The sequence below is a fragment of the Cebidichthys violaceus genome, unplaced genomic scaffold (assembly GCF_023349555.1).
Source record: "Cebidichthys violaceus isolate CVI_PGR_0920_01 unplaced genomic scaffold, fCebVio1.0.p SCAF_15, whole genome shotgun sequence".
Classification (NCBI taxonomy): domain Eukaryota; kingdom Metazoa; phylum Chordata; class Actinopteri; order Perciformes; family Stichaeidae; genus Cebidichthys; species Cebidichthys violaceus.
In genome coordinates, this window is record NW_027176318.1 from 14,297,243 (window position 1) to 14,314,023 (window position 16,781).

The window sequence follows — 16,781 nt, forward strand, 5'->3', positions numbered from 1 at the left end:
GGCGACACTAAGGCTTTTGACTGTTCTCAAATTGGACAGAATTCTCTCAAACTGCACCCAACTAAAACCACCGAGGCACTGGAGTGTTAAGGAAGCCATTTGTCACAGGCACAGACTTGTGCCGGGGTAGCGGCCCGGCCTTGGGATAAAAAAAACCAAAAAAACCCCAAATGAAAATCACACGACTACAGTTCAAGAATAAGACCCTAAATTACTGATGGCATCAGAATTCGAATGCCTCGTATAAATGTTTCGTTAGAGATGTTCCTGAAGAAATGAAAGGGGTGGGGGGGGGGTGGGGTTTGTGTTTGCTGCCGTGACATTTTTGATTGAGCAGTATTGCTGCTAAAATAAGGGTCTTTCTGCACTGCTCTCAATCCTAATCACGTCAAAGGGGACGCAGGCGTCCTCTGAGACGGACAACAGACGGCCGTGATCTCCTCTGACCTTAACTGTGACTCATGTTTATTTACCTCGGCTAGTTATCCCTGAGGGACGGCGGACTCATCATTGAAATGAGCGCCGGGGATGGGTTGCTTTGCTTTTTTTTTTTTTTTTTTTTTTTATTGCCACTCCCGGGACAACTCTAATGAACAAAAGAAGCCCGATTGATCCGAGTTAGCGTTTGATTCCCGAGCGCTGCCGAGACACACGACTCGACGCTCCGGCACGCCGGCGGAGCGGCCCTTGAACTTTGCCGCACACGCATCTTTAATCACGCTCACCTTTTTTTCTCACGGCTGGTGTGACTTCCAGCTTATTTGTAATTACCAAGCTCCTCCGGGGTGAGGTGGGCTGAACAACGGCCCCCCCCCCCCCCCCCCCGGACCATAGGTCACGGAGAGACGCGGTAGCCGGGCCATATGGGCTCCGGGCCCAGGGGCCAGAAAGTGGGCGGACGTCGGCGCTCGGCACCCCGGCAGGTTACCAGAATGGTCGGGAGCGGGAGATTGAATTATTCGGAGACAGGAGACAGCCTTATCGAGCAGCGGCCACATTGCACTGACGTTTTCACCCCAGTTTCTATTTCCCATTTCACACTTGGGCTATCGCCAGATAGGATGTGTCCAGCCACCTCGTTTTACCCCCAGATTCTAAATCGCCAGCCACCAATCAAAAGAGGGTATAGTGCGTTATCTACCACCACCCGCGGCACCCTCCCCTCTATCTCCTAACCGTGAGCACCTCCCCCCTCTCCCCCCATCCTCCCCTGTATCACCAGCGCAGCAACAGCATGGTGTTATTACAGATAAACAATCAATACTGCATTAACGTGTCCACCTGGAGTTAAACAGGCAGACGGGGAACATAATTCAACCCAATGTCATGGGCGGACTTCAAGGAACTAATCGTGCTCATGAACCTCTCTCTCTCTCTCTCTTTCTATATATATATATATATATATATATATATATATATATATATATATATATATACAATTCAGGCCACTTTCTTTCATTATCCTCAGCCATCATTTCTTTGTGTTTGAGGTCACCAGATACATTTCTTTTCCTTCCTCTCCTCACTGGTCACAGAATGAAACCCCACTGCATTAAAGAAGTAATACCTTACTTTATAGCAAAGGTGACCATGGATATTGGAGAGCAGGGACCCATGCGATCGATTTGGAGCGAGGAATGGAAATTTTAACATGATTCCCGGCCAGACATTTTAACTCGGGAGTATTGGACCCCTACTCTCTTGATGACTGCCTCCAATCCTAACTACGCTGCTCCATTTCAAACATTCTGACGACGTCTTTATTTTGGAGGAAGGGGCCCGGTGAGCGAGAGGCGAGCCCCGGTGCCCCGCTGTCGGCTGTGTGGTCCCATTTTGCAAAAGCTTGTATGCAGCAAATTTGCATCTAACATTCCCAACGCCGCCGTTTGAAAAAACAAAAAGAAGGGTTTTTGTTGTTCAGAACGTCTGTGAAGAAAAAAAAAAATGAAAACAAAGGCTTTCTTATGAGGAGTCCCTGCCTCTCCCTCTCCCAGACTGGAATTAAATACTCCTCATTCCATCCTCATTCATTAGCCCCCACACCCACAGCCCTAACACACCGTACGGGGGTGTGAAATACTGCACACACACACACACACACACACACACACACACACACACAAAATAAAGGAGTTGGACTTGGCTGAATGATTGCCGAGACTGTTTACTAAAACTGCTGCTCACTCTGCTTTATTACAGAGTGCCAGGCTTTCCATTACTGCAAAGAGAGAGAGAAGGGAGGGGGGGAGGGGGGGAGCGGACAGAACAGAAAGGAGAGAGAGAGAGAGACAGAGAGAGAGAGAGAGAGAGAGAGAGAGAGAGAGACTGCCAATGTCAGATTAAAAGAAGAACGGGGAGAAAGAAAAAAAGAAAGGCTCAGTTGATTTACACCTTCATTACTCTCCCCTAACTCTGCTTATTGCAAATCATGATGCTGCTTTATGAGCTGAATCCTCTATTACGACAAGGCCGGGAAGACGGCGCTTTAGTCCATAAAGCAACCGTACAGTAACCGCCACCCGGCAGCACCCGATCCACTCATCCTGCCGCACCAGCTGCCAGAGGGGAAGGGAAGCAAGACAAGCCGCTGCCGAAAACTTGCGCAAACTCCCCTCCTTCCAACGACGTGCGTTGGCTTTTGCTCGCCGGCCCTTCCCCTGGCCTCGTGCCCGCGGACTACACACCTAGATTTACTCCGAGCCAGATGTCAAGGGAAGTACGACTTTAGTGGGTGTGCGCTGCTCCGCGGCTCCGTTGCGGGAAAAGAACTCACAGCGAGTGTTTAGCGTTCGGCAAAGCGGTGCCATATTTAAGTCAACAAGCATGTAAGGCAAGGCACCGGTAGAGAGTGTGTGTGTGTGTGTGTGTGTGTTTACTGTCTCCCCCACCGGCGTGTGACGAGGTGCTACTGATGTGTTTACCCAAAGAGCTCCGTCTGTATTTAGACAGAGAACAGAATGTATTTATTTCATTTTTTATTTATTGAACCAAGGGGAGGTCTTCAGAGCACGCTTGCACTTTTTGATTAAATGTGTGTGTGTGTGTGTGTGTGTGTGTGTGTGTGTGTGTGTGTGTGTGTGTGTGTGTGGCGAGAAAGGTCCAAGAGGAAGCGGTGGAGGAAGCCCCGGTGCAGGGCCTAATAAATCAGCAGATAGGCTGAGGCGTGTAGGTGAGTGCAGGGGTGTCAGTGTGCTGATGTAAACAGGGCGCGGGTGCATAAGACACACTGGATGGAGGTTTGTTATGTGTATGTAACACACTGCTCCGGCCTGGCCTGTCTGACTCCCATCTGGAACAGCGTTGACAGAAAAGTTGACAGATGCTTCACCGACGTCCATTATTTATGAGACTGAGGAGGATCCGCACCGCGTTCCGCGAGTGTCTGCTCCCCGCTACTGTAGGTCGAGTTCTGACATCGCATTCCCTGCATGTGTGTGTGTGTGTGTGTGTTTGTCCGCGCACACACACACACACACACACACACACACACACACACACATACGATGCTTCCCTGTGCTTGTGGTGGAAGGTAAACAGCTGAATGTACGTTGTCCAAATGTGTGCGCTTGCACGTTTGTGTTCGCACATTGGCTCCAGACCCAAGTAAGCGCTGCACCTACCTCTGTGAGTCTAACCTTTGACCTCTGGAGTGCCATTAAATCCCTGCCAGACAGGGCAGCCCTTTCCACTTCCACGGACATGGAGGACCCGTAAAAACCAGCAAACTCCGGCTCTCTTTAAAACCCACTTAGAGGCTTACAGCTGGGAGGCCCGACCATGGGATTGAATTAAGGCTATGATTAATTGAATCTAGTGGTGAGTAACTTGAGTGACTGATGTCTCGTAGGACCAAAGGTCTAGACGCGACGCTTCAGAATAAAGCTGTAGTCGTGTGTTCGTTGACATCAAGGGCGGTTTCGGTAGCGCCTCGGGCAAAGATGGTTGCCTCTTATATCATCGCTCGGAGAGCCGCTTTAAGCGCAAATACCACCGGCAGCGCCGCCGCTAAGCGTGCCAGTGTTAATAACAGCCACGATATAATTAATACAAATGGAATGTTTAATGCAATTTTTCCATTTCAAAGAAATTCCCCCGGCATTGTTCCCAACAAACGAATTCAAAACCCTCTCGCATTGTCCTCGGGCAAACAATAACCCTAAAGTTTGGCATTACCTTCATTAGATCAAGCTCAATTATTGCAGAGCGCTCGCAGCGCCTCCGGTTCACACAGGTTGGGACTCCGAGGCTCGCCTGCTCCCCGGCAACTTAAAGGTCCTCTGTCCTGCCCCTCGTTTCTCTTTGACGGACAGCGGCATGAGGCAGTAATTGGAGGCCTGCGAGACCCGCACACATCCGTTTGTCACTTATTCATGTCAAAAGCTGTGTTCAGCTGTTGGGGTTCTCAAAGAATGACCTTTTCTCAAAAGGGGACAGGTTTCCCCCCCCCCGACTGTCTGCGAGGCGCCCTGGGTATTGTTCAGCCCGGTGCAGAGTACCGGCGCTCTTATGTGTGTCCCATGTTGCTGCAGAACGCTTGCATTGTGTCCTTCCCTGAGGAATATTCAGCTTTGATTCGGCAGGTGTGTCTTTTTCCATTCCTCTCGTTCACAACATGCCGTCCTAATGTTTTGAGAGGTAGCAGAACAACGACAGAAACTTCTCCACTCCGGGGGTTGAAAGTAAATAGAACCTTTGCCGATGTGTTTGCCTGTTCATTTACAGCACACCTTAGAATACAGCTTGCACATTGTACCTTTACGGGGGAAAAAAAAAAAAAAAAAAAAAAAACTCACAAAAGGCGTTCTGCGGGACAATAGCACAGCAGAGGAAACAGGCACACAATGGAGTCCAGATATCATTCACAACATAGACAGGAGACCATTATCCACGGAAGGAGGGGCCCGTCTGAAGGTGACAGGTTTCTGGGGGGGGGGGGGGCCGGAGGAATTGTGCGTGCGACCGCTGCCACCGAGACAACAGTCTCCCTGAAGCCTAACCTATAAGGACAAGGCTTTTTGCGGGCGCCGATGCCCGCTGGGTTGAGGTGTTAACCGCCATCTGCAATAACCTGGACCATTACTCCTGGAGGCTGTTAGAGGGGAAAATCACATCACTCTGCTTTCACCGCTGCCAAGAAAAATTGACACGCGAAAGGAAAAAAAAAAAAAAAAAAAGAAAGTCACACAAAGACGCACCTCGATAACGCACAACAACAAAAAAAAAATGAGGGGTCCACAAACAAAAGGCCCCGACCGCCGCCATCGTCTCTCACACATGCAAACAAACACACGCATGTAATAACACACCTGCTATCTATCACATACTGTCAGAGGTGTCTGGGGGGGGGGGGTTAACATAAAGAGTGGCATCCCACCAGCCAGTGTTTGCCTGAAGCCGACAGCTCTCACTGCGACTGCCTCGCAGGGGTAAAGTAAGCATCATTATCACCTTCTCTCACCGTTACCTCTCTCTCTCTCTCTCTCTCTCTCGCTCTCTCTCAAAGTCTCCCTTCTGTGAGCCTCTCCCTCCACTGTCTTCATTGTACTCCAGTCAGGCACTAATGCTCCTTGTCCTATGGCTGGACTCTCTTGATCTCCCATTACCCTCTCGTCATCCCGACAGTCAATATTATCCTTCCCCTCTCCTTCCCAAAAAAAAAAAAAAGTCTCAAAAGTCAGACAATGTTTCCCCCGCCTTTCTTCCAAGCCCTTCGTGCTCTTGCCCCATCTCTTCCATACACTTATTAACTGGCTGTCATGTTCAGCAGCCCCCCCCCCCCCCCCAGACAGTGTTTAGCGTTCCTCAGTCCACTTACTGCAGCCAGAGTTAAGCCTCTGGGCTTTACACAGACAGGAATCCAACTAGAGGGGGAAGGCAGGACCTGCGGACATGATCTGTCTGCTGCACTCACTCACACTCTTCCTCCTGCACCAGCTACCCCAAGCCAAAGACCGGAGACACGCATCATACAGGATATGATTTGTTTTTGTGTTTTTTCAAAAGAGAAGCTGATGACCTGTGCGGGAACATTTGAATGACGTACTTTTTTTTTTTCTGGAATAAAAAAAAATGTGTTCAGGACAGAATTCCCCATTTTGGAAAGCACAATGAATTGAAAAATACTGTTGATACTTTATTTTCTTTTATCATTTATAGTCAAATTTAAATCCATTAGTCGGACGCATTTATTGTTTTGACACAAGGCGTAAAAACTACGTGAGCAAGTTCATATAAAGATCTCATTTTTGTTTACATAAAATATGAATCTATGGGATCATTTTTTAAAACCTTTTATTACTGCTAATGAAGTCGTACTGCCTCCTCTGTTCATTAATCTCTACACGGTGTCTGGAAACAACTCGTGAACAAATTTCCATAAAAGTTGGTGGCGAGCTCAGGACCAGCTGATTAGTTTTGATAGTGATCTGGATCTGAGATTTCCACTATTAGATGATTATTGCCCCCCCCCCGCACACACACACACACACACACACACACACACATTGGATACAGAGATTTAATTCCAAATCCAATCCAAACCCTATCGGTACCCTCGCAGGGAGGGGGTCAAGAAATCGATTTCACCTCGCATTTCAGAAAGGGAGGATGTTCAGCGTCCTTGAAGGGGGCTTCCTTCTAGCTTCCGCTCATATTTTTTGAGATGACACCCGGACAGAATTCGACTGGGCTCAACTCTTCATTGTGTGGTAGAGCTACAACGCTGCGTTTCTGTCATCTGCCCCCTTTTCCGTCTTCCACCCTCCCCCTTTCCGGGGGCAAACGGCGTACGAAATGAGTGGTGGCTGGTGGATACACTCTCGCGCCCCTGCTTTACCCTGCTTTACCAGTGTCGTTTTCGGCAACTCTGAAATTGTGCCATGGTCTACAGGCCTTTGTTGTAAATCACTATCTCCCACTGTCAGACTGCAGTCTGCTGTACTCTGTGGATGCCTGGCTTTCTGCTGCCTCCTGGGTGACTAATATATCTTGTTAAATTGTGCTGAGAAGCGTGAGGAGAACTGTACACCTTCCCTCTTTGTAGCGCGTTTGTTTGCTTGCATTTGTGCTTGTGTGTGCTACTTCAAGTTGAGTCAGTCAGTGTGTGTGTGTGTGTGTGTGTGTGTGTGTGTGTGTGTGTGTGGTTGTGCATTTCGTGACTGAACAGGTAAGGGAGGGGATGTTACTTTTTTTTTTTTGCAAATATGTTCACTAAACTCAGAGTCTGCCGAGGCTTTGTTGGTAATTCAGTTAGATTGCTGTTCGGCCAGCTTCCGCTCGCCACCACCACCACCACCACCACCACCACCAGCACCACCAGCAGCACCACCAGCAGCAGCAGTATCGAGAGGGGAGCTGTGAAGCTATCTCTCAGCCACTTCGTAATTAGAAAAGCTGTGGAGCCAAGCCACAGTTTGAGGGGGAAGAGGGAGAAGGAGAAGAAGAAGGAAAAAAAAAAAAGAAAAGAGGCTGTTGGCAGACTGCATTATTCAACATTGGCAGCAATTTACTCTGTCTCCCACCCCAAAGACATGAATCTAAGTGATTTCATAGTCACATCCCTCCAAGTGTGCCACACTGTATAAAGGCTGGACTCTTCTCTGCAGCTCTTAGGCCACGCACTGTGTGCTATCGGCTCCATCCGGCGCTACGTACATTCACACCACATCTCTGTCCTGCCACTTTGGAAATAGATTTGCGAGTATATTTCTGTGTAATTGGTCTCTTCTCCTGCACAAAGCAGGGTAGAGATAATCACCCATTGTTAAGGGAGGTGTAAATTGTCTGATCCATGTGTATTTATCTTCTGAGCTTGGGGGGGGGGATTTGGGCAGACTCCACGGTGACGCTCTACTCTCCTGGGCCGCCGTCATAAATCCATTTTTGCTAAAAACCCATTGAAGAAACCGGCTAAACCGCATCCCGCCTAATTGTAAGGTGTTTTTGTAAATCGTCGCAAATTCAATCTGAGATTAAGGTGGCCCTGCATCGAGACGGTTGACGCCCGGCCCCCTGCCAATCGTAGATTTAACTAGAAGCAGACGTCAAGCTTCCCCGCCTGTTGGTAGGTGAGAAATATGTATTTTTCTTGGTTTGGTTTCTGTGAAATTGCGGTTGTGACTGCTCCGTAAATAGGCGTCTCTGAAGGGAATCTGTCTCATTAGTAAGGAGCCGTTATTAAGTTTCCATTGTGCCTGCTGGAAAATTTTGCTCTATAATGGTCACAAGACGCCTTGGGAAAATGAAAGACAATGTAACTGTGGTGGTGGTGGTGGTGGGAGTCAAATCTGCTATTCTTCACAGGGTGGCGAAGCAAAGTCGTTCCTGTACAGCAGGTGCCGTGTTTCCGGAGGAAGAAAAGAGAAAAGCAGAGGAGCCCTGTTGGCCCGGCACCGACGGAAGTCAACTCCAAATAAATATTTGGCACGAGGAAAAATCCGAAGAGGAAATCCCGCAGCACCGGCGGTACAAACAACGTCGTGATTTATCATCACACCATGCAGACCGTGACTAATGCACTCAAACAATCAAGGTGCATCTAGTGAACTACAATGCCCAGGGGCGCTCTCTGCCGCTGACTTCAAAAAAACATCCGTTAGCGAAGCGCACACATATTAAGAGCCCCTTGCGCCGCGTGCGGGCTCAACAAACGTTCCACAAGTATCCGAGCGCAAGGAGGAGGAGGAGGAGGAGGAGGAGGAGGAGGAGGAGAGGAGGCCGTGGACATTCCCACGGGGGAAGTTTGCTTCAGCCAGCGGCCACTGGGATGTGATTTTATTAGCTCCAGATGCTGCTGAAGAGAGGGACTAGAAACGCTCGATATGACGAGCGGGACACATCAGAAATGATGCTGCCCATCTGGAGCACAAATAATGTAATCAACTCGGGTCACCGGCCATCATCGTCTGGCCCGTCGGGTAAAAACCCACCATCCTGCGTGACGTCAGCGCTCGCGGGGTGACAGGCTGGAGTGGGCCGGCATACCCCCCCCCCCCCCCTTTAAGCTGCCGCACGATGAACAGGAAGATATTTGGGAGAAGAAGAAGATGAAATGTGAGGGACTGTCTATTGTAATCTGAGCTCTGGTTTCCCAAAAAAAAAAAAAAACATGTCGACCCCCCCCCCCTGTCTGTCAAATCAGTTTACTGCAGCGTTACTTTGAATGTCTTCATAGGAAGCGCCCACACAGCTCGGACCACAAACACATATGCATTGCTGTACTGTATGTCCCCCCCCCCCCCCCCCACACACACACACACACACACACACAGAAGCTCTATTTGCACAGCCTTTAAATATTCAGTACCTGCCGCGTTTTCTGTACGACTTTGATCAGCCACAGATTCTACTCTGTCCCTTTCATCTCTGAACTTCAAACCCAGCGTATGAAAAAAAAAAAAAAAACCTGGACCACTAAACCTGTTCTGGTTCAGACAATCTCCGTTCACCCAGCTGCTCTCTGCCTTTCTAAAAAAAAAAACAAGCAGGAAGTTATAATAATATAATAATAACAATAAAATGAATGGGGATTAACCTTCTCTTTACGAATGGACCTCTTCTCTTCTCTTCAGAGCTCAAACATCCCCTTGATAAGCACACGTCCCTTGTTTGTCATTTTTAAAAGCAGCATGTGTGCGCAGAGGAGTGATTGTTGCGGAATATTCGCAGGCTGCTTTGACAACACCCCCCCAAACAACTTCTCAGCTCCCTCCAGGCACATTACCTCGGGCTTACATTGAGCCGGTGCACCGACTAAACCACGGACACGGAAACTTCCCCGAAGCACTAAATTCAATTTTCAGGATCGCACAGATCCTCCATCCTCCATCCTCAACGACGTCAATGACCTGCAACTTTTGAGCAAAGACGCCGAGTTAATTCTTCCATAGCCCCACCTGCATTATTCAGCAATGCCATTAAATATTCACAGCAACATCACTGATATCGTCTTGTATAGTCAATAACGCCGGAGGACATGTTTTAGAAAACTTGAGTCAACCCCCCCCCCCCCCCCCCCCCCAATACCCAACAACAACCAAGGCCTTTCAGCCTGATCTCTAACACTGAGCACACAAATAGGCAGCAGGGCATCACAGTGCGACTGCAGGCAGCCACAGATAGACCATCACGCGCCGTTATCAGAGCATGCCGTCCCACCTGCATCGATTCGCATCCCGTGGATTTGCCACTGGCTGCAGCGAGATCGGAGGAGAGGGGGGGGCGGGGGGGGGAGGAAGGGGGGAGAACAATAACACACATCCAGCCATTATATTCAAAGCGTGCGTTCGACAAAAAAAAGGGGGGGGCACGTTCACGCAGTGACAAAATAAGGTGCGTTTTTGGAGCCCGGGCCCGCATGTTCTCGCATCACTTTTTTTTTTTTTTTTTAGCGCGGCGGGGCAAAAACGTACTGCGTCGGAAGCGGAGGAGGGATACGCTTTCTGCATCGACACATGAAGGAGAAATTACGCACGGAGTCATCCAACAAAATGCAAAAGTTGATGAACCCCGCTGGCAATCGATAGCCCCCCCCCCCCCCCCCCCATCACCACCACCCGCAATAAATCCAATGAATATGCTGCGGAGATTAATATATATATAACTTCCGATTGATACTGATTCAAAGCCCGGAGCTCCTACCAATCATTAGTGGTATTGACTTTGCTCCACTGCCAATTTGATTAGAGTGTACACAAGAGGAGACGCAGCTCTTACATAAGCAACTATTTCGCATTGGTCATTTGCGCGTGTGAGCAACCCAGAATAACCCGACTCGGACATTTAACCAAAAAAAAACGCTGCAGAGCAAAGTGCTCTGCTCCGCGCTCTCTGTTCGAGCGGCGAACGTCTTTACAAACGAGACACATTCGTATTCAAAGCGGACAGAAGTTGCGAACAAAGATCCCGCTCACCTGATAATGAAGTTTATTCTAGGAGGGAATTTTTTTTTTAAATTTGTTTCCTTCCCGGGGTTGTGGAGGCGCGCGTCGGAGCCCAACGAGTGTGTGTATCCGTTCACTGCAGCTTTTGTTGCCCGTTGGTCCACCTCAACTGCGCGTCTCAGTCGCGCTGCATCACTTCTCGCTGTGGATGTCAGGGAGGCTGAAAGGCTGAGGGGACTCAACCCTCCCATTGGCTGCCATTCACGAGTCCCCCAGCAGAGCACGGCGAGAAAAAAAGAGAAAAAGAAAAAAAAGAGAAGGGGAGGAAAAAGAAACACACACACACACGCACACACACACACACACACGCACGCACACACGCACACACACGGCCGATAAAAACAAAAGGAAGGTGGAGGCTGCGTTTCAACTGCCGTGCGATGTTCAAGTTTAAATACAACAGTCAAGTGTGTGTTTTTCTCTTTGTGCACGCGCTTCCTTGACATTTGCATAATCCCTGATTAATAGTTGCAAAGTCAGAGGTTGAGTGTGGGTTTGAACCGAGCGATAAACGGTTATTTTCGTAAACGCCTCCAGTTCGACTGCCCGCTTTCCCTGTAGCACCAAACCCTGGAAGCCATGGCTCATGTATGATTATACAATGGCTAATTAAATTTAGCTCTGTATGAAGACAAACGATAAAAAAAAAAGAAAAAGCACCAGCAATAATGCCAGTGCAAATTAGCTTTCATTTCACCATGCTGTTACTGGGATCAAGGCACTCTCATACTGATATTTTTACATCTTAATTCTGTTTGCAAAGTTAGTGAGGAATAACAGTTAAGTTTATGAACTATATAAATAAATAATAATCAGCTGGCGCAACTATGAACTGTGTATTTACTATTAGGTCCACCTCGCCTTCAATTATGCTACGGTGCAAACTGTTTTCATAAACCTACGGAAAGCAATGCACCATAATTCATATATAATCCATAATTGTAAATAATTCATACATGTAAGCCACGTTAGCATGACTCAGGAAGGGTGACGTAGCGTAAAGAGCGTCTTAAGTCCACATCTGACCATCTGAAACCAGGAGACCGCCGTGTGAAACCACAAGTCAACATTGACTCATCTGTCATGTAACAACCACTCTCACAAAGCCTCACTTCCATAGTCATTTAAAGTCAAACCACTATCTTTTCCATGTAGCTTAGTTGCCTAAACGCTACAGGGGCTCCCGCGGGCGGACTGGCCGCTGGTGTTGCCGAACATTTGGAGGGAAACGCATGTAGAATAACAAAACGTATAGTATTTGCACCAAATGATCAAATCCAGTTCGTCAGCTTCCTAAAGCTGGTGCAGTCCAACACAACAGTCCTGCTGCCATTTAGCTTTTAGTTAGACTCTTATTTTGAAAGTACACCTACTCGCCCGTTTCCACAGTCCTGATTTTGTAAGACGTCCCCGACCTTGCGAGCGCACGGACGTGTCCTACATGTCCTGTTGATGTTTGGAGCCGCTAACTGTGTCAGATTGTGTTTGGAGAAGGTAAGCCTGGAATCTGATTACCGACCAAGCCTGTAAACTGAGGGGTTTTAGAGTAATCAAACTAATGCAGCTTTCAAAATGCTTTATCCAGAGCCCCGGCTAGACCAGATTACACACTGTAATCTGTTATACTCTATCCGTACGAGTACATGTAATGCATTCTTGTACTTGCTGTTAGCGTTACTGTGAGGATAAGTCACAGTAACACGCTGTCCCGTTGTTAATGACGTTAGCTGGGAAATTGTTTCATCAGAATCCTAATTTAAAGCTATAGTTGGTGACTATAAAAATAACTTTTGGCCATATGTTGCTCAGACTGTCACTATATCCTGACGTGGTACAAGCCAGAGATGAGCGGTGAAATAATCAGGTTCCTCTGCTTCCTTTTAACGGCATTGACATGATTCCACCGCAACAACCAATCAGAGCCAAGGAGTCAATCGCTGCTGGTCAACTCAAATTTCAAATATGAATCAAGATTCTGGTTCTGCATTTCCCATTTTTTTCCCGCCTCTAATGTCTTCAGAGACATATTTCAGTGTAGTGTTCAGCTGTGAAATAAGAAAGTGGGCGGTGCTTTTTCGGTTCGGTTTTGGCTCGGCTGTTTTCGACGTGGCGGCCCGGATCTCAAACTGTACAAACTGTACAGATTCGTAACTGATCTGCGCCGCTTTGTTTGACAGATTGATCGGAGCTCAGCGCTTCAGAAACAGATATTGACAGCAGCGTTAGAGATTGCTTGGCTCTGATTGGTTGTTTTCTTTCTCGCCAACGCCGCAAAATTCACTTAAAAGTCATGTATGGTTTTCAAACACGGACAACGGTTGTATACCGTGATTACCATCAAACGCTCTGCCAACACAAGCACAATAACGCACATAAACGCAAGACATGATTACATGATTTATTTTGACCAACTGCAGGGGGCGTTCAAATCAACAGACAGCAGCAAAGCAAAGCAAAGAAGAGGACCAGCTGTCAACAGAAGGGGTTCCAAATGGTTGAAGGTATATATAAGGACTTAAAGATACTTGTAATGCAATTTGGTGGATTGCATTTATTGTAAATTCAAAATCTGTTGTTTACAATCTGAATTAAGTACGTTACCACAATGCTAATCTTCGTTTTCTTACAGTGGCCAATCAGTGTGAGTCAGTGTCGACCAACGAGAGAAGTCTTTGAATGGAGACGTCCACGCTGGACACAGGGACACACGATCGGTCTCATAATTAAGACGCGACGTTGCAGAAGCACTTCGGCGTTATTGTAAGACGATGAGATAATGAAACTATAATCGCAAGTAAACAAAGTATGATTTTCCTTTTGGATGACGGGATAATTAAGCGTGACGTCGAAGATGAAATCAAAATGAAAAATCTCCGTCAGCTGCTCCACGCTTCCGCATTACAGTGCAAACACTGTAATATGATTTTCTTTTATCGACATTACCAAATGAAGGCTTTAGGTGTCGGACATAAAAACGTGTCTTTTATTTATCATTTGTATCTCGTCATTTTCAAAAACACCGCGTTTTCCGAGACATCAGCCACTAAACATCTGTCACATCCAATAAACATTTAGTGGCACATAAAAACGTGCAATATGAAGATGGAAGGAAAGTGTGCAGGCGTTAATGGGTTCATGGTTTCAAGTTTTTATTCCCTTTTTTTTTTTATACATCCGAAACCAAAGACCCCACGCTGTGCATGCCTTACCACCCATGCAGTGTTTGTGTCATGATGACCACTGGCTGCTGCTAGATTCATGAGTTTAATCCCTGGAAGCGCTCCAAGCATCCACTTTGCTGCTGCCCTGTCCTCTCAACCAAACATCAAACTCTTGCCTATAGCGCAGAATGCAGTGAGCCAAAGGGATGTCTGCATTTGGCATCATGTTCTATCAGGAGATCAGCCCGAGACGAACGAGCGCTGCCCTTGACTGCATCATTGCTGCTGAATGAGCTTACGTTGCCTCAGTATTTTGTGCAGTTTATTTAACAGCCTGCCGCCATAAACACATCGCATCAACAGTGAAAGCGGTCTGCGAAGAAAACTATTTTGTCACAGAATATGTCACATCTACTTATAAAATAGTATTAAGACACATATGTATATGCGGTGCTTTTTGTATCTTTTACACATTTTATAAAAAAAATTAAAGTTTTCAATATTTTCCTCTGTGTGTGGGAGGTTTCTTGTTAAGGACTTCTTCATGTTAAAATAGCAAGCGGAGATATTCATGCTCATGCATTATGTGCTACTTTACAGATACATGACAGTTATGGGGCACGGAGTTAGACAGGGGTTGTTGAGGGCAACCTCAGTACAGATTTGTACTCCTATAATGCCTGACGGCTCAGACACTTCAGGGTTTGTCAGAGAAAGGAATTGTTCAAAGTATCACATCTGGAAAAAAACCCAACCCAAAACCTCATTTGTTGCCGATACTCCCGGCTTCTGTGTTTACAGACGTCCATATTTCATGAATCCGTCTCACCTTTTGCCAGAATCTGTGTCAGAATGACGACAAAAAAAAATATGGAGGACAACAACGAGCTACGTTGGTAAAAGTGAACCCGTCCGGCTTCAGACTCAGAGCCCCGAGTAAAGTTGTTATAAATGAATAAAGCGACCAAAAACAATATGTAATGTGCTTTTTTTAAAAAAAGCTTTCCTACACCGTCTGAGGCACTCAGCTCTAAGACCATTGGGTCCTACTGAACCAATACAATCTTTAAAAGTCTCAAATACACAGTTTCATCTTTACAAAATGTCTCAGTAATTGCCTAAGACAGCTGGGCGCCGCAGTTTTTACCAAAACTTCACTTAAACTTGAGTAAATAGTCTGTTTGTTAGGGACTATTTTCAGCTGCGCATTCATACACATCTGGTGCTCTCGTGTTTTTTTTTTTTTTTTAACCGCACCAGGATGGCGTAAGGATTGCAAAATAGAATACTCTGCCCGTTGTTATGACGACAAAGGAAGATGTCATTAATGAGGATTAATAGTTCTTAGGCAGTGATGGAAGGATGAGCTCCCTCTGTCATCCTTTGGATACACAGGCCATAGTTGTTCTTATCATTTAGCTTGTGGTGCTTTTTGCTTTGTAATACAATTAAGGATGTATTCATCACTATGGCGACTCATTATTAATGATGAAGTGGACTTATTTTATTACACGTTTGATTTTCTGGGTGAGACTCGGAGCTCCGTCGTGGCAGAACCCCCCCCCCCCCCCCCCCAAAAGGAAATCAATAGGTCTTCTTTTAGACACACAGAGTCCTATAAACAATCCCAGAAAAAGATCAATACGCTACAGGAAAGTGAACAAGGGAGCACAGAGGAGTCAGGCGCCCAGGAACCCCGTATCACAGACATCATAGTATTTTTTTTTTTTTTTTGTTGTAGAAGAATATCAGATACACTGTTGTTCTGTGAGGCAGAGATAAGTTTTTATCAACATAGTTTCCCCAACTCCCAAGAGAAATAAAAACACAGCAAAATGTTTGGTTCTTTCAACTCCGAGGACTCTGTGGCATAAATATTCACTAAGTCGAGAATACCGCTGCGTCTCATGCATAAACTGGAGCCCCTGCCTAAAGTCGACCATATTTCTTCTGTCATTTTTTTTTCCGGGCCGGGAGACGCCGACGCTCAACGCGAGGACTCTGTCACGAGCTTGTTTACGACAAACGCAGCGCATTGTGTAATTATCTTCGGAGGCATCTCTTGAATCGGCGCACTGTTTCCAAAAACTCACACTTAAAACAGCTGATGGTCACAAGTTTCCCCCGCTGCAACGCTAGACTGTTTCCCCCCCCCCAATGCTGAGGGGTTTGACCTTAATATTGTTTTGACACGGCTGTGTGTGTGTGTGTGTGTGTGTGTGTGTGTGTGTGTGTGATGCACATTTTCTTTTGACTGCTGACCAAGCTGCCTTTTCTGAGAAAAGGCAGTAAAAAAAAAAAAAAAAAAAGCACTTTGTCCTCAGAAGTCCTCCTGTATCGAAATAAAAACACATCGGTAATCAGACGACGATGGAAGCGCTATATATTTTTGTAAATACCGACAAGGTGGGAGTTGCAGCAGATGGTGGATTGAGATAAACTAAAGCAGATCAAAAAAATGAAGTCATGAAATCTCTCACTCTCTCTCTCAAACACCACTCTAAGAGCATTTCAAGCAACTCATCCCCCGTCCTTCTTTCAGTCGACGGACGTAGAGCTGAAAATAAGGCCTATTCACACGGAGGACGTGTCTGTGCTGCTCTAATGACTGTGGAACATGTGACATTACCTTTGGTACCGTGCATGTGGAAGGAATAAGGACACTTCTGCAAGGAGCTCT

General features: G+C 46.8%; 1 protein-coding gene across 1 annotated transcript in view; it reads right to left on the bottom strand.

The window, feature by feature from the left end:
- Positions 1–11,195, bottom strand: part of LOC137872023 (cadherin-6-like) — a 59,792-nt gene extending 48,597 nt beyond the window's left edge. Inside the window, exon 1 of the mRNA XM_068710218.1 lies at positions 10,911–11,195. The gene's annotated coding sequence lies outside the window, so the exon portion shown is untranslated. The remainder of the gene's footprint in view (positions 1–10,910) is intronic.
- Between the last annotated feature and the right edge of the window lie 5,586 nt (positions 11,196–16,781).